Here is a 19170-nt window from a genome sequence, read left to right as displayed (position 1 = left end):
ATATTTTTCTCAGGTATACCTGGGTAATTTCTGAGAATTGATCATATATGAGGCAACAAAATTTATTTCAACAAATATTTTTCAAACCAATAATATACAGATGACTATGATGCCATAAGATCAGAAATCAATAACAGGAAACTTTCAAAACTTCCTATCTAGAAACTCTATAGAAGGGATCAGCAAACATTTTCTGTAGAGGGCCAGTTATAAAGTACAGCATTGTTAAAAAGTAAATTATAAAATTTGAAATTAAATAAATTATACTAAACACAAAGGTAGCAAATACTTGAAACTCATCACTTCTTCTTAATGCTATGATATTTTGTTATAATCTATGCTCTTAAGGTTATATCTATTCTGTATAATGGAAATACTATATAGTGGTGTACTATTAATCATCTCTTCCCAACTCTGTTCAGTGGTGTCACATTGACAGTTTGAAATCAGACATGAGGGGAATATTTGCACGATGGAAATTGGTAAATACTACAATTCAATACATTTTTTTTCAGAGATTCAGTTGTTAAACATTTACCATCATACTACTGGATGAGCTGTTTTGATATCTACAACTTACCTGGAAATGCGTTAAACAAACAAGATAGTTTGGTGGATGGATAGAGAGATGGATAGATGTATACAGTACTAAAAATATATTAAATTAACCCCCCAAAAAGGCAAAGGAGGAGTTGAGGAGCAAATAGAAAACAAATAGAAAGACAGTAGACTTAAACTCAATCGTATCAATAATTACATAAAGTATAAATGGACTAAGCACTCCAATTAAAAGGTAAAAGATTGCCATGCTAGGCAAAAAAAATAGAGCCAACTGTTTGCTGTTTACAAGAGGTATACTTTAAATATAAAGACATAGGTTGAAAGTAAAAGGATAGAAAAGGATATAATATGCTAACAGTAAGCATAATAAAGTTGGTATGACTATATTAATATTAGATAAAGTAGGCTGCAAGACAAAGAGTATTACCAGAAATAAAAGGGGACATTTCATAATGACAAAATGGTCAATCCATGAGGAAGACAAAACAATGTTAAATATGTTTGCATGTAATTCAAAACATGAAGAAAACAATAAAACAATATATATGAAGAATTAAAGATAAAAATAAACAAATTTGTAACCATAGAGTTTTTTATACCCTTCTCTCAGTAATTGATTAGAAAGCATATAGATTACTTGAACAATACTAACAACCAACTTAACCTAATAGACATTTATAAAACAAAACAAGACACAGCAACTGCAAAATATACATTCTCTTCAAATGTACATAAAATGCCCACAAGGGTAGACTATATTCTGGGTCATGGTCTCTTTAATGATGATCAACAAATTTCAGATTTTTAAAAAATATATGGGATAAAGCCAACATGGTCACCTGAAGGAAATTTACAGCCATGATTGCCTGTATTAGAAAACAGAGGTTGATAATAAGCTAGGTCTTAAAATAAGAAGTTAGAAAAAGAACGCTAAAAAATTCCCAAGAAAGGGGAAAATGCTTCCACCAGGGAACACAAGAATGGTTGCATTGAAATGGAAGCTGAGATTGTCACCTGGACTTTTTGGTCTTTTCTGCCATTGACTAACCAGGCAAAAGCTAAGATTGCAATATTGGCTTAGAAGATTGATCTTGCTTTCCAATGAGAAATAAGGTTGTTGCTGTATAATAGGAGTAACAAAGAGCTGTCTAGACTCTAGAGGAATATCCAAGGGAATGCCTCTTAGCACTGCAACTTCCAGAGGTAAAAGTTAATGGAAAGCCATAGCGACCTCATAAACGCAGGACCACTAAAGGATCAGATCCTTTAGAAATAAAGATTTGGACCATACTACCCGATAAAGATCCCTGACCAGCTGAGTTGCCGGCTGTGAACTAAGAGAACATGAAATGAATAGTGGAAGATGGAAATCATAAATGTCAATTCTGACCTCGTGACCAGTCGCATAAATGAAGGCTATAGTATGTACCCACATTTTCTTCTTTGCTATGTTTACATTTTTAACTAATTTTCCCTATCTGTTTTTCCTATTTTGTAAAAGGTATATTTTTTGTTAGTTAACTTTATAGTCTACATTGTGGAATACCAAGACATAACTGACAGAATTCGAGGGATAATAGACATCAGCCTGAGATTTTAGTCTTGGAGCTGGATGTGGTAAGTCACTTGGCTTTCGAATGCCCTCCTTTTGGGGAAAGGATAGTTTCATTTTCATTTGTGTACAGGATAAATGAATTGTTAGGGGAGCATGTTGTCATTACTATTTTGGAAATTTAAGTATGGAAGATGTTGGGCATTTAAGGGGAGGAGTATGTGCTTTGTGTGGTTTGTTTTTCTTTTTGAGAGCACAGCTCAAAGTGGACCATGTAGGGATCGAACCAGCAGCCTTGGTGTTAGTAGCAATGCGTGCTAACCTACTGAGCTAACCAGCCGCCCGCTGTGTGTATTTTTTAATAGCTTTCCTATTTGAAAGATCCAGGATCTTTTGAATAGCTTTCCTATGGGGACGAGCATTTCTCACATTATGAGGTCCACCTTACTGAGAGAGAAGCTAGGATTTGCCTTCCCAGCTTCCCTTACTGCTTGAGCTCAGGCACATGATCTACTTTATTATTTAGAAACAGCTATGTGAGAGTCTGTAAAAGAGCAACATGAGGACGCAGGGGCCATGTGTTATCCATCTTTTAGCAATTGTGGTTACAGAGGCAGTTGACCTCTCAGGGGTAGCCATAAGGAAGATCCTTGTAACTACTGCTCAGCGTTCTTGGCACCCAGAAATTGTGGCAGTGGGGTCTTTGCTAGAGGAGTCCTGTGATCTGGTTTGAATATTAATGGTGGCAGAACCTTAAAGCCAGACCTCTGGAACCTCCTTTAAGAGGATGAGGCAGCCTCAGGGCTGTGGCTGAACTGCAATTGCCGAGTGACAAGTCGGAGCCAGGACAGCTAGCATAATGGCAGAAAGTGCTTCTCCATGGAAGCATTTTGTGCTGGCAAAGAAGGCAATTATGACAATCTTGGACAGTTACTGGAGTGTTACTGAAGGATCACATTTTGTTGAAGCAAGCATCCAAGAATCCAGAACTTGATCAAATAGCTACTGAGGATGATATGGTAGAAATACAGGGGTATAAAAACAAGCTTTCCATCGTTGGTTGAGAGCTGTCTCGGAGACACATGAGAGTGGCCTATTTTGGCAGGACAAGAGGTGGGAAGAGCCCTGTTATCAATGCAATGTTGTGGGATAAAGTCCTCCCCAGTAGAATTGGCCATTCTACAAATTGCTTACTGAATGTTGAAGGCATTGATGGAGATAAAGCTTATCTTATGACAGAGGATTAGTTTAAAAAAAAAAAAAGAGTGTGAAGACAGTTCATCAGCGCCCATGCCCTTCATGCGGACAAAGACTTGAAAGCTGGCTCTCTCGTGCATGTGGTTTGGTCAAAGGCAAAATGTGTCCTCTTCAGAGATGACCTGGTGTTAGTGGACAATCCAAGTACAGATGTCACTACTGAGCTGGATAGCTGGATTGATAAGGTTTGCTTAGATGCTGATGTCTTCATTTTGGTTGCAAACTCTGAATCAACACTAATAAACACGGAAAAACAGTTTTTTCACAGGGTAAATGAGCAACTTTCCAAGCCTAATATTTTCATTCTGAATGATCGTTGGGATGCCTCTGCATCATAGCCAGGATATATGGAAGATATATGCAGACAGCACATGGAAAGATGCCTACATTTCTTTGGGGAGGAGCTCAAAGTTGTGGCTCCTTCAGAAGCAAGGAATCGTATCTTTATTTCTGCAAAGGAAGTTCTTAATGCTAGAATCCACAAAGCTCAGGGGATGCCAGAAGGTGGTGGTGCACTTGCGGAAAGATTTCAGGCAAGATTACAGGAGGTTCAGAATTTTGAACAAATCTTTGAGGAGGGTATCTTGCAGTCATCAGTGAAAGCAAAGTTTGAACAGCACACTACCAGAGCTCAACAGATACTAGATACTGTGAAAAACATAATGGATTTAATAAACGTGGCAGCAGCAGAGAAAAGAGTTTATTCAGTGGAAGAGAGGGAAGACCAAATTGATAGACTGGACTTTATCTGAAACCAAATGAACCTTTTAACACTGGATATTAAGAAAAGCATATGTAGAATAAACTACACACACCGATTCCTTGCAAGACATTTGACCTCAGCTATGACCTAAATTGCCACAAGTTATGTTCAGATTTTCAAGAGGATATTGTCTTTTGTTTTTCCTTGGGCTGGTCTTCCCTTGTCCATTGGCACCTTGAGCTGAGCTGCCTTCCAGATGGCTCAGTTGGTTGGAGCGCATCCTCTCAACCACAAGGTTGCCAGCTCAATTCCTCAACTCCCCCAAGAGATGGTGGGCTGCGCCCCTGCAACTAGAAATGGCAACTGGACCTGGAGCTGAGTTGCGCCCTCTACAACTAAGACTGAAAGGACAACAATTTTCCTTGGGAAAAAGTCCTGGAAGTACACACTGTTCCCCAAGAAAGTCCTGTTCCCCTTCCCCAGTAAAATATTTTTTTAAAAAAATGAGCTGGAGAATTTGCCTAAGCAGTTTCTACATTCAAGCAATAAAGAAAGATCTTAACCATAGATATCACTTTTGGTGACCATCATAGGAGAAAATGGAACTTGGATGATTTGGGACAGTTATTTTTATGAAATGACTTTAAATATGAATTGTACTCACTGTACCTAAATAGCAAATTCTTGTGTAGATTCCGGTAATGTTCTATCTCAGGGTGTTAAATTAGTTAAAAGCAACAGAACCAACTATGTGACTCTTGAGGGGTGGAGACTTTCTCTTAATTAAGGCTTTCTTCGTTTTTGATTCTGAAAAACTCTGCTTCCTAGCATCCAGGAGTTAGAGAATACTCCTTTCTCCTTCTTTCTCAAAACTAATTTTTGATGTCTGATGGGAAGAGTCACTTTTTGCTTTACAAACTGCATTGCTCTAAACACCAAGAAGGAATGTGGAATGTTCTGGAGTGTATTATTCATGCGGTTACAGACACTTTTGCCATTCTGGCAGGTATGTAAATCACTAATAAATACACTGTTTTTACTCCTTTTATTTTCATTAAAAAAAAAAGCCAGAACTCTGGCTGTTTCAGGGATTTATCAAAAGCCTTTAATGAATTATTCTCTGCTAAAATTAGCTAAAGTAAAATCTTGTATTTTGCAATTAAGAACACTGACTTATAGATACTCTTGAGCGGCGGCCAGATGGCTCAGTTGGTTGGAGCGTGAGCTCTGACCTATAGGGTTGCTGATTTGATTCCCACATGGGCCAATGAGCTGTGCCCTCCACAACTAGATGGAAGGGACTCCACAACAGGATTGAAGGGAAAACGACCTGGAACTGATGGGCTCTGGGGAATCACACTGTTCCCCAATGAAAAAAAAAAAAAGAAAAGCTCTTGAGTTTTTGTTGTTGTTTTTATTACAAAAATAGAATAATCTTGTATTGTTCATTGAAGTATATTGTGAACATTTTTCCATGTCCATTCCTATCTTTCATTGTTTTTAATGGCTGCATAAATATTTCATAATATGGCTACTTCGTAGTTTATATATGTAATCATTAACTATTAAAAATAAAGTTTCAATGAATGTCTTTGTACAAAAATGTTTGGACATTGAATATTTCTATAGGATAAATTTCACAGAAGAAAGATTTCTGACTCAAAGGGATTTGCATTGAAAATTGGGATGATTACTGCGAAATTGCTTCCAGAAAAATTGTACAAATTTATACTCTCACTTTAAAATTATCCCACTTCCCCCTCACTCTTTCCAATTCTTTTTAAAAAAGTTTGTAATCTGTTGGGCAAATAATGCTTTATTTGACTATTGCTGAAATTCAGTAGTTTTTAATGTTTATTGGTTATTTGCTTTCTTATGCGAATTGCTTGTTCAGTTCCTTTTTTCTATTGGACATTTGGCCTTTTCCTTAGTGTTTTATAGGAGTTTTAAATATTTTATATATAACAACTTGTGTTTATTTGTTATAGACGTTCCATATATATTTCTCCCCAGCTGGTCACTGTATCAACTTTGTTTATAGACTCTTTAGCCTTAGAGAACTTTCTTTTTTTTAAAAGATTTTTTTATTGGGGAAGGGGAACAGGACTTTATTGGGAAACAGTGTGTACTTCTAGGCCTTTTTTCCAAGTCAAGTTGTTGTCCTTTCAATCTTAGTTGTGGAGGGAGCAGCTCAACTCCAGGCCCAGTTGCAGGGGGCACAGCCCACCATCCCTTGCGGGACTCGAGGAATTGAACTGGCAACCTTGTGATTGAGAGCCCGTGCTCCAACCAACTGAACCATCTGGGAGGCAGCTCAGCTCAAGGTGCCATGTTCAATCTTAGTTGCAGGGGGCAGAGCCCACCATCCCTTACGGGAGGAATTGAACCGGCAACCTTGCGGTTGAGAGCCCACTGACCCACGTGGGAATCGAACTGCCAGCCTTCGGAGTTAGGAGCATGGAGCTCGAACCGCCTGAGCCACCAGGCCGGCCCCCGAGAATTTTAAATATTTGTCACGTACAGATTAAGTTCTGAGTTTGCTTACTTCATTATTTCAAAGAGAACCTAGAGGACCTATAAGAATATATGTTATAGGGAAAAATAGAGAATAAGATCAAGCCAAGTCAGACTAAAGGTGGAATATAAAGATGTGACCCCAAAACAACTTAGTAACCACAATGCCTACAGTGGGGGTGCGGGGTGGGGGGTGGGTAACACTAGTGTGTGCATGGTTGGGGAGAATTCACACCTCTGTTCAGGGAGTCCTGATGAGGGCATAATGGCGGTGGCCAGTCTCCTCCCCCTCACCTGTTAGGTAGGCAGGCTGCCCTGGTCTCTTCACCACACCCCACCCCACCCTAGAGCTGCCCTAGGTTGGAATCCTGTGGAGGCCAGTGCCTCTGTGCAGTGACTCAGAGATATAGGGTGACAGTATGTCCCAGAGATCTTATCTAGAGCCCATCTGCCCTGCCCTTCTGCAGCGGCCACTGGAGCACGTGTAGGAGGGGAAAAAAAACCCTGGAGGGAGTGGATCCTGCGGTCCTCCCCAGCCCAGCCCAGGCAGCTTATAACCTTCCATGCGACAGTAAATAACACATTAATTTTACACATTAAATTGAGTTGCCCTTGACAACTTACTTTTTGGGGAAACATTTCATTATTGTTATTTTTTATTTGTCAATTTGATTTTTGTATTTGGTTCCACTGTAAGTTTATTTTCAGGTCTCAAACATTTTCATAGACTGTTGGAAGTGCCCACTAGATCCTAGGCACTCGATAAGCTCTCCCACCCAGCAGGGTTTATCAGACTCACTTTCCAATCTCCAGATGCTACTAGGACCTGGAATTCCTCTTAGGATGGAATTTACTCCCTGGGGCTCCAATGGACTCATTTTAGGGAGGAAACTTGAGAAATGAAATTTCTGGCTCTCTGTGTGTCTAACCCCAAACAGATCTGGGGCTTCAGGTAGGATCTTAACAACCCAAGACACACTTCAGGAGGCCACAGGGCAAGGCCTGGGGAATTCACATTTAAATGGGGTACTTTTTTGACTGGCTGGGCTTGGTTAGGCGCTGTTAAATATCCCCTGACCCACTAAATGTGTATCCTAGCATTTAACACGGTTTTTAATTGCATATTTATTTTTGTCATTGTTAGTCTATCTCCCTCAACTACTGTAAACTCCTTGAGGACAAGGGATGGGTTTGTTCCCTCTGCCCAGCACCGTGCCTGACACATAGTGAAATGCTTAGTAGATATTTGTTGAACAAATTGAAATTGAATTTTATATTCTCTTCACATGAGATTTTGCTAGACTCTCAGTTAGTGATAAAACTCAGGCTCTAAATACCACCCGGGGCATACCTGTAATCAAAGTTAGGTTTATTTTTTTAATTAATTTATTTTTTTAAAGATTTTATTGGAGAAGGGGAACAGGACTTTATTGGAGAACAGTGTGTACTTCCAGGCCTTTTTTCCAAGTCAAGTTGTTGTCCTTTCAGTCTTAGTTGTGGAGGGTGCCGTTCAGCTTCAAGTTGTTGTCCTTTCAGTCTTAGTTGTGGAGGGCGCAGCTCAGCTCCAGGTCCAGTTGCCATTTCTAGTTGCAGGGAGCACAGCCCACCGTCCCTTGTGGGAGTCAAAGAATCGAACTGGCAACCTTGTGGTTGAGAGGACTCATTTCAACCAACTGAGCCATCCGGGAGCTCAGCTCAAGGTGCCGTGTTCAATCTTAGTTGCAGGGGGCGCTGCCCACCATCCCTTGCGGGACTCGAGGAATTGAACTGGCAACCTTCTGGTTGAGAGCCCATGGCCCATGTGGGAATCGAACCGGCAGCCTTCAGATTTAGGAGCATGTAGCTCTAACGGTCTGAGCCACCGGGCCGGCCCCAAAGTTAGGTTTATTAACTGGCTGGGGTAGGAGGACAGATGCCATGGAGAACGGTGGGGCATTTTAGTAAGAGACGGTTTCAGGAGGATGGGCTTGTTGTAGGATTTGGGGTTGTGCTGGCAAATTCTGGAGAGTACTTAAGGAAGCACAGCTTTGTTCTGGGTTGAACACTGTCAAGAAGCAAGGGGAACTTGGTCACTGGGCATCTTAATTTTTGTCTAGGAGGCAGGAGGAACAAAGCAGGGTTGGAGTTCTCATTGGTAAGGAAGCAGTGGCCACTCATGTTAGGTGACAGAGAACAATATTTGGTCATTTTTTAAGTTGCATAGTGTCCTAATTTTTGTCTTGTTCTATCCTGGTCACAGAGTGACCTCATCTGATATTGATCTGTGAAATTGTTTATGTTCAGCAGGAAACACAACTGCTTGTTGGTTCCAGTTTGCCTAGGACTTACCCAGGATGCAGGACTTTTAGTGCTAAAACTGGGACAATCCCAGGCAAACTACCCTATTGGCCAACTACCAGTTGTCAGGATGTTTTTTTTCCTTTCTTTCTTACTAGGTACAATGAGACTTCATGAAGTACTTGTCAAATTCTCCCCAGTCACTGGAATATATACATGTAGACACATGCAAGCATTCATCTCACACACGAACGCTTATAAATGCATTCACATGAACGACATACATTACAAATATATATGCACAGTACTCACAATACAAGTACATATCACTATATATATAACACTATACATATATGTATCATAAATCCCACATACATATAAATACATGTATCTAAACACTGATATAAATACACACACATCTAAACACAAGCATACACATCTAGGCCATTGGAGAGATAGGGAAAGTATCGAGGGGACCAGTGAGTGAGCCTGTGCAGATAAAGCTGGGATTGGAAAGGGAAGTTGAGGCATCTTTTGGAGGGCTTTGAATCGCAATTAACAAGAGTGTTGTGATGTCATGGGAAGAGCCCTGGATTTGAAATTGGATGATCCTGAGATTAAATCACAGCTCTGCCATTTACTGGCTGTGCGACCTAGGGCAACTGACTTCTCTGTGCCTCAGTTTTCTTATTTGTAAAATAGGATGCTGTAAAGATATAACTAATATCCAGAATGCTCTAGGTACTTAATAACAAGTCAAAACTATTGTTATTATGAGGTATGTGGGGACTAAAGTTATTTGAATGGAGCCTTGACTGCCACGACGTTGTGTTTCAGGGAAACAATTTTCACATGGACCATTCTTATCATCATGCCATTGGAGATCAGGAAATCGAGGCCCCAAAGAGGTAAAAGTATTAGTCCTAGGGCTTGGTGTGGATGATGCTTGCATTGTAGGAAGTCCAGCAGGAGACTTGAGCCAGGCCTGGGCTGGGGGTGTGGGACCCAGCTGCTACCAGGCAGCCCTTGAGGCTTGTCAGGGACTCTGCCTACTCTCAACTATCCTGAGCTGTCCTGCAGCATTCCTGAGGGCTGTGAGGCCTGATTTGCATGTTATGCAAAGCAGGGCCATGTTCTTCCAGAAGGCCATTGTTCTGACCTCTTGCCATCATCTGTGCCCCGCAATGTCTCCACCGGTGGGCCTGCATCCTTACCCTTTCCTCTCAGCTGGGCATGGGTGCCAACTCCTCCATCAACCTTTCAGTATTGCCAAGGAGGGGCTGCAGGCTTGGTGGAAAGGGTACTATGCTGGGAGTTGAAGGATCTGTGTTTGAGTTCTAATTCAGCCATTTACTAGCCATGAAGTCTTGGGCCAGTCATTTCCCTTTACCGAGGCCTGGAGTTGGCTCCTCTGCTTAATGATAATAGCCACCTCAAGCAGTATAGAAAATTAAATGTAAGAATGAATGTGAAAATGCCTAGCTAGGGCTTGACTAATAGGAGAATCTCATTAATGTTGGCAGAACACTTGGAAAAAATTTATAGAGGAAGAGACCTGCATTCTAGTCCAGATATGACAAATGTGTGTGACCTTTGGAAAGTCTCTTAACTTCTCTGAGCCTCAGTTTCGTCAGCATGAAATGAGAAAATCAGCCTGGATAATCTTCAGCCTCCTTTTCAGTTCTGTTCTTCTAGAGCTCTGTAATCCTGTCAGGATGTCTTCCTCTGATCCCTTAAGGGCACATAGCTGGAGTGTGAAGGATGTCAAGGTTGGAGACAGACAGAGCAGGGACCCCCACCCACCCTAGAAATCTGCATGCTTTGCAAATTAAATGGTAAGGGACTCCGCTTTGACATCTTGTTGAGGGAAATAGATCAGTATGTGTACCTGTGTAGGTCAGTGTGTGGAGCTGGGGAGTTCTGGATGCTTGATAAGGGAATCCAATGGGTCCGTCTGTCAGTTTTGTATTGTCTGTCAGCCATCACTGTCTTTCAGACATTGGTTCTGAGAAGAGAGAAGAGCATGGCTTACACATTGAACTGCTAACCAAGGCGAGCAAATCAGATCCCCACTCTGCTTCCCAGGCTCTCACAGTGTAGTGAGGACATATGTTACTACTAAAAAGCAATTTGTGCTAAAAAAAAACCCCACCACAACAATAAGTGGTATGTCCTAAAAGGGTTTTACATACAGTGTGGTCAAGATGGGCCACAACGTCAGGCAAGAGTGTCCGGTGTGATGTGGTCTTGATGGATAAGAGAGTTTGCGTGGAGTGGAAATGCAGATGGGCAGCACATTCCACAAGCTGAGACTCTATTCAGCCTTGTGGGAGTGGCAGTGTGTGGTGCCCGCAGGACGTGTAGCCGGGAGAGGTGTGTGCGTGCATGTGTGCAGGTCGGAGAGCTGAGTAGGAAACAGGAGCTTATGAGGAAGGGAAGGAGGAAATGACCTTTGCCTCAGGACCTCCTGGGCACTTCCAGTGCACCTCTCAACATAACTCACACCAACCCTTCCTGGTAGGTTTTTCTCACACTCATTTTACAGATGAGGCAACTGAGACTCAGAAAGACCAGGAGCTGGTGACAGAACTTGGATTGGAAGCTGGGTCCAGAACCTGAGCCCCCCTACTTTCCACATCCTCTTGAAAGCTGCTTCTAGACTTTGAGGAGTGGAGGATTCTCTGGCAGGAGGGGAAAGACTGAGAGAGCCTCCCTCCTCTTCTTGGCAGCCTTCCAGTTGCTTTTCTAGTCAGAGAGTTCCATAATCCAAACATCGTTTGGCTGCTCTGTTAGTCTTATCACCATTCCCCACCCAAGACAATCTGATTAAATCCTGCTGTCATCAGTGAAAGGTCTTTTACAAAAGGCTCCTTACAAACATGGGTCTCCTTGCTTCCTTTCCAGGCAGGGCCCACTCACTGCCTCCCAGCCCTCAAGGTCAGCACACACGAAATGAGGGAAACTTTGTCACTGTCACAATGGGGAGAGGCTTAGTCAGGCAGAGTCCCGCTTAGATTTGCCAACAAATAATGATCTCTTGGCAAATAACCTGAAGCTAAACCCCCAGAGAGTGTTTGTTTCTTAATCCTGAGACTTATGGAACCCTGGAGAAGGGCCGAATGCACCCAGTGCTGGCCACCAAGAAATCACAATGGCTGCCATTTTTTAAGGGCCCACCTTTTGCACACTGTTTCTAGTTCTAACATTTCTGTAAGGTAGTTTCAAGTCCTCCCTTCTGGGTACACTTTCAGTTTCTTCTCTGCTTTACAGAGACAGAACTGAAGCTTAGAGAGGTTGTTCTGTCCAAGGTCAGGTAGGGACTAAGCTTAATAAAGTCAGGTTTCAAACCCAGGTCTGTTTGATTCTGTTAAAGAACAAAATTCAATCAACTCAACTTGAAGATCTAATTGGATTTATTAAGGGATTCATTAATTGGGCAGCAACCCATCTAGCAATTAGAGGGGTCCTTCAAGGGGTTGTAAAAAGTGGAAGATTCCGTGTTTCCCAGAAAATAAGACCTAGCTGGTCTTATTTTTTGGGAAACGTGGTTTGTATAAGGAAGAAGGGTGGGGCAAAGGAGTATTAACAAAAGAAAAGAAAGGATTATTTTTAGACCAGGATGTCTTTTGGAGGGAAGAGAATGGCAAGGGTTTTTATCATAGCCAAATGAGACTAATTGTTTAATATCTCTTAAATTCAGATTTTGTTCTGTTTTTCCTCTCTTCTATTTAGCCTCTTTTTAGGACAAAATTATTTTTTCTCTAAAAAAATACATTTTTTCATTTCTTATGCATGTTTTCCCATTTCTCATGCCTTCTTTTACTGAAAACACATTCTACTTTCATTGCATTCAAAGTTGTTTCCTTATTATTCCTAGTAGTTTTAATTCCACATACTGTAATTTTTAACCCTTAAAAAACTTAATTTCTAATGAAAACTAAGAAAGAAGCAACTATAAACTACCTTTTATATTAGCATTCTGTGGCTTGGCAAGTTTAGAAATCCTTTTCTACAAATGTGCCTTTTTCGTGGACAATTTCTCAGCATGGCATAAAACATATTTACTAGTGGACCCAATTTTATCTTTCGTTTTTCTGCAATAGGAAACCAAAAGTAGATAAACTTATGCTCAATGATTAATGTTTTTTTTTGTTTTTTTTTAATTTATTTATTTATTTATTTATTTATTTATTTTATTTATTTATTTTTTTGAGAGCCCACTGGCCCATGTGGGAATCAAACCAGCAGCCTTTGGAGTTAGGAGCACGGAGCTCTAACCGCCTGCGCCACCGGGCCGGCCCTCAATGATTAATGTTTTGATGTTTTTCTTATTTGGAAATGATCTAGATATTTAATAAATTCTTCAAAAAAAACCTTTTGGGGTTCTTCCTTAAGTTTGGGAAATTCTTTACAGCCCTTAGTTCAGTTTTTGACCAAAGGGTAAAAAGGAGAACTGAAGGAGTTCATCTGCAACCACAAGTAGTTTTATTTTAAACATAACTGTCTAATAGTCTCTTCCAAGTGAAAAAGCTATTCAGACAGGGAATTGGCGAAACGTGAGAACTCAGGTGAAAAAGTAAGGGAAAGAAAGAAGTAAGTCACATCCTCCCTACCGTCTTTTGTCTTAGGTACCTTTTGAATCTTTAATTTTTCATAAGCTTTTTGTAATGAGTCGTTTAATAAAGCTATTTTGAAATCTTAAAGGCTTTTGTAAGCTTCTGCATGCCAATTAAAATAATTATCTCATCCATTCGCTCAGTTTGGGAACCCTTACTTTCAGTTTTTAAATGGTTTTGTTTAACTGGAGCCCTCCTCACAATGGCCATTGCCAACTCTAGGCTGTCTCCAGCAAGATTTTCCTTCCTTTGCCAATATCAGCAGGGGACTATAGTTCTTAAACATAATATAAACAGGTATGCTAGAAGGTGGCACACTCAGGTCTTTGGGTATAAAAGATCCTGTTTCTTAATACTCACTGGAGGTCTCCTGCTAGACCCAGTACAGCAAAAGTCAGACCGAGTCCGATCCTGCATGCAGTCTAGTTCTCAAATTGGACCCAGTTCAGTTCTTAAGTTGGACCCAGTCCAACTCCCACCCAGTAACCACCAACAATTCCTGTAGAACCTTGGATTAGGAAAAGAATTGAACCAGAAAACCCCAAGGCATGGGGATTGCAGACTGATTCCAAAATAAATGGAGAACTGCAGCTGTTACCAACACTTCTCAACACTTCTTTTGGAATCTGGAGGCTGATTCCAAACAAATGGGGAATGGCAGACTAAACCATCAGCAGTTCCCAATGGGAAATCCAGGGACACAACTAAGAGCTGGGGTTTTCCTCCTGGAGAATTGTGGTCTGGGCAGAACCATCTGCCAGCTCAAGCTTACCTGTTCTGTAAAGGCTAGCCAATTAAACTGGTCGCTGGAACACAAGAGAGAGTAGAGCTTATCAGCAGCCTCCAGAAACAGCAGGAAAGACAGTGAATTCAAAATGGGGTTCATGGACCCCATGACTGTGTTTCTTGTTGTCCCCAAATGCTGTCATAAGTTCGCATTGGTGTCAACGCTGCTACCAAATCTTTTAAAGAACAAAAATTCAACGGAGCAAATTTGAAGATCTAATTGGCTTTAAGAAGTAATCCATAAATCAGGCAGCATATCTCCTAGCAACTGGAAGAGTACTCCAGGAAGTTGTACAAAATGGAAGGTTTTTATAGGAAGAAGGGTGTGTCAAGGGAGGATAAACAATAGAAAAGAAAGGATTATACATTTAGACCAGGATGTCTTTTGGAGAGAAGAGAATACCGTATTTCCCCGAAAATAAGACCTAGCTGGACACTCAGCTCTAATGCATCTTTTGGAGCAAAAATTAATACAAGACCCCATCCAGGTATAACATAATATAATGTAATGTAATGTAATGTAATGTAATGTAATAAATATAATATAATATAATATAATATAACATAATATAATACCGGGTCTTACATTAATTTTTGCTCCAAAAGACTCATTAGAGCTGATTGACTAGGTCTTATTTTCCGGGAAACAACGATAGCAAGAGTTTTTAATCATGCAGATTGCCTCTTTTTCCTTTGGGAAGCGGGGGTGATGGAGAGGGCCCCTATGACAGATTACCTCATTGGTGTTGACCACAAAATTCCAGATGGGTTGATTTAGATTACATTTCTGGGAGAGGTTGAAACAGCAAGTAGATCAGGTGTTAAATCTAGGTTTGCTATCATGAGCTTTAGTACAAGTGATGCTATTTGGGGCCTGTGGTTTTCTCTTTAACAGTTCTAAAATTCTGCCATGCTCTTTTGTGTTTGCTGAATGAATGGATAAATAAATGAATGAATATATGGATGGATAATAAATGGATGGGATCAGGTTCAGTGGCCCAAAGACTGGAAACTAGCATTAATCTTACCATCTCCTCCCATTTCTGTAGCCTCCCTACAATATTGAGATAGGTGAAAAATGTCAAAGGAAAGTTGAAATGAGAAAACAGAAGCCTCAAAAGAGCTGGGTGTATCCATTTAAGGACTCAATCAACAGAGTCAACAGGCAAGTTGTGAAATGAGAGAAAAATATTTGTGAATCATATGACTGATAAGGGGTTAATATCCAGAATATATAAAAGACTCCTACAACTCAACAACAACAAAAAAAACAACTTGATATTAAATTAGTCAAAGGACTTCACTAGACATTTCTCCAAAGAAGATAGACAAATAGTCAATAAGCGTATGAAAAGTTGGTCAACTAATCATTAAGGAAATGTAGATTAAAACCACAATAGGGTATCACTTCATGGCCAGTGGCTACTATAAAACAGTGTCTATAAAATAACAAGTGTTGGTGAGGATGTGAGGGAATTGGAACCCTTATGCAGTGTTGGTGGGAATGTAAAATGGTGTAACCACCTTGGAAAACAGTATGGAGATTCCGCAAAAAAACTAAAAATAGAATTAGCATTTGCTTCAGCCATCCCACTTCTGGGTATCTCTCCAAAAGAATTGAAAGTAGGGTCTCAAAGAGATATTTGCCCACCCATGTTCATAGCAGCATTAGTCACAATAGCCAAAAGGTAGAAGCAACTTAGTGTCTCTCGACAGGTGAATGCATAAGCAAAATGTTGTCTATGCATACATAGAATACTATTCAGCCTTAAAAAGGAAGGGAATTCTGACATATGCTACAACATGGATTAACTTTGAGGATATTATGCTAAGTGAAATAAGTTAGTCACAAAAAGACAAATACTATACGATTCCGCTTACATGAGGTATCTAAAGCAGTCAAACACATAGAAACAGAAAGCAAAATGGTGGTTGCCGAGCTGGAATGAGGGGCAGTTATTGTTCAATGGATATAGAGTTTCAATTTTACAAGATGAAAAAGTACTAGAGATTGCTTGCCAAACAATGAAGTTACACTTAACAGTGCTAAACTGTACACTTAAAATTGGTAAAGACGGTAAATTTTATGTTGTGTGTATTTTATCGCCATTAAACAAAAAGAAGTTGGGCATGGAGACTTGCAAGAAGAGGGGATGGACTTGCTGCTTGGTAGTGGTGGGAGGAGGTTCTTGGGCTGTATCTAAATGAGCCTTAAGTCCCTTTTAGCTTTAGAGCATCCCTGGACCCCTGTGAGGCCCCCAGCAGCCAGAGCAGATGGGCAGGGCCAGCTCTGGAAGCGTTACTCCCTATCTCCCCTTCACAATCTTGATGGTGGTGAAAACCTATTCACTTCTTTGCCTTGTTGCATGACCAATGGTCCCTGTCTGTCCTATCTGAAGATCTAGGGACCAGCTCCAGAACATGCTGGAAGGAGGACTTGACTCTCTGGCATGAACCTTATAAATTATCACCTGGCCATCCCATCCACCCATCCATCCATCCATCCATCCATCCATCCATCCATCCATCCATCCATCCATCCATTCTTTTAACACATACATGTTGGGAATCAGCTCAAGGGGTGTATATAGACAGTCATACAGACAGACCCTATCCCCCCTGGAATTTATAGTCTGGTGAGGGATATAGGCATGTTATCAAAAGAACAAAATGAAATGTGATATGTGCTGTGATAGGGGTCATCTAGGGCACGTAGCAAGTCTGTGATGAGAGTTCATGAAGGAAGTTCAGTCTTAGGCTGAGACTTGAAAGGTAAATGAGACTTAACCTGTCAAGTGGGGAGAGGGAGGCAGGGAGAATATGGGAAAGAGGATCGAGACCCTGGGCACCTCCTGGAGATTTCAGACACTGCTGGGCCATATGAGGCTCTGAAAACAGCTGAGCTAAGGAAGGAATAGTGAGAGCTGAGGCAAAAGAGGAAGGCAAGGACAAGATCTTGTAGGGCGGTTTAAACATCTTTTGAGCACCTTGCAAAGTGCTGAAGTGGGTAGGAACATGTATAAGACAAAGTGAGCAAACCCAATTGGAGAGGCAGTGGAAGACGACGGGAACAGTCAGGAACCCCGGAGTCAGATTCTGGGTCCAGCTGTGAGCAAGATGCCCACCCTCCTTCTCCACATGGGACCACCCTCCACCTCTTCTGACTGTCTCAGGGCAAGCTACCACAAAGAGGGACACTTCCGGTGCAAGGGAATGCATCACCTTTCACCTTTCATTGTGGGCTGGGGGCAGGGTGTCCTTGAAAACAGCTCCGGTGCACTCCCTCGCCCTGCTACCTGTGGTACACTCTGTGCGTGAGACCATCCCTACACTCTTCTTTAATCAGGATTTGATGCCCATCCCAGTGCCCTGTCTTCTCTCCTCTAGGCTGGGCAGTCTCAGGTCTTAGAAATCATTCCTGGTGCTCCCTGCCATGTCAAGCCATCCTCATTCTTTCCAGGACAACTTGAGTTGTGACTCTGTAGGCCCCAGGCCTAACCTTCTTTACACCAGTTGCCTTGGAAACCTCTGTCTAAATGCCTGACCCACACACCTAGGTCTGAACTTCCTAAAAGCCACCTTTGGGCCCTAACCCCGGCTCTATCTCCAGCTTATCTGCCACCTGCTTCTGAGGATAACCGAGTTCTTGTAAGCAGGAGACCATATCCTCTCCCTCTAGGACTCTCAACTGTTCTCAGGTGGCCCTCTCCAGAAGGGTCAATGGTCAAAAGAAAGGTGGGCGTTTTCTGGTTGTGACTCCTGGTAGTGCAGAGATCAAGAAAGACTGAAAAAGGACAGCCTCAGCCCCTGCCAGGAGTTGCTCTCAGTCCAATAGGAACCATGAAAAAAAAGAAAGAAAAACAGTTATTTGCAGGGTTAATTAAAAGAAAGGAGGTGGGGCAAACTGGAGAACTGAACAAGAACTGGCAGAGTGGGGCCCTGGCTGTGACTGCCCGGGAAGGGGAAAGTTCTTGTGATGCACTGGACTTCCCTCTGGCCTCAGGACACTGCCTCTGATAGGAATTAATCATTGATGGAGCCTGGCTGCGGGGGGTACAATAGCCTCCCAATATTGGTCCTCAGAAGAGGGTCTACAAGGGTCCCAAGAGTCCCTGAGTTTGAAAGGGAGGTGTAGAGGTAAAGCCAGGGTGGAGGTGTCTTCGTAAAAGAGTAGCTATCTAATTTGGAAACACCGAGTTTTGTCCTAGTGCCATCACAGTGGCCCAGGGCATGGAGGGCGTAGGCAATGAGCATGGACAGTTTTGGATATGAATCTGAGTTTTCTCTCAGTTACTCCCAAGCTGTGTGACTCTGGGCAAGTAACTACATTGCTCTGAGCCTACATCACAAGGTCAGCGTAGAGAGTTGGGCAAACTGGGATGCAGATTACACACAGAGTGGATGTTGTTTCTCTGGGGGAGGCCCAGATCTCCACGGTGAGACACAATTGGGACATTGTCTTGGGTATCTGGAACGCTGGAGTTCCTAACCCTTCCTCACCTTGCCCTGAGCAGGTGGCAGGTTGACTGCCTGCGCATGGACGGGCCATAGCCTGAATGGGGTCGTGGGGGTGGTCATCTGTCTTGTTTTACGACAGCTTCCCACCCAGCCTGGCTCCAGCAGTCCTGCCACATGGATCCAACCATAGCTCTCTGCCCACCCTGCACTGGCTCCTGGAGTATCTGGGCATAACAGTTCCGGTCATGCTGTTGTCCACCCTGGAAATGTGGTTATGAGCTGTCAGTCCTGCCCTCCACGAACCACACGGAACCTTCTGTCCTCTAAATGTCACCTCATTTCCACAGCTTTTCCCCAGGCTGTGTTTACTTCCTGAAACATTCTCCCTAGTACTCTGTCTTCTCCTGGCACACACGTCATCCCACTCTGATAATCAGCAGAAATAT

The 19170-nt window shown here is 41.9% G+C and overlaps 1 pseudogene across 1 annotated transcript; it reads left to right on the top strand.

Moving 5' to 3' along the window:
• The first annotated feature begins 2972 nt into the window (after positions 1-2972).
• LOC308489304 (mitofusin-1-like) lies at positions 2973-4224 on the top strand (annotated as a pseudogene). The gene has a single exon. The product of its transcript is annotated as a mitofusin-1-like (transcript).
• Positions 4225-19170: the final 14946 nt, after the last annotated feature.

This window comes from Rhinolophus hipposideros, assembly GCF_964194185.1.
Source record: "Rhinolophus hipposideros genome assembly, chromosome: 20".
Taxonomy (NCBI): domain Eukaryota; kingdom Metazoa; phylum Chordata; class Mammalia; order Chiroptera; family Rhinolophidae; genus Rhinolophus; species Rhinolophus hipposideros.
This window is presented reverse-complemented; position numbering and strand designations above follow the sequence as displayed.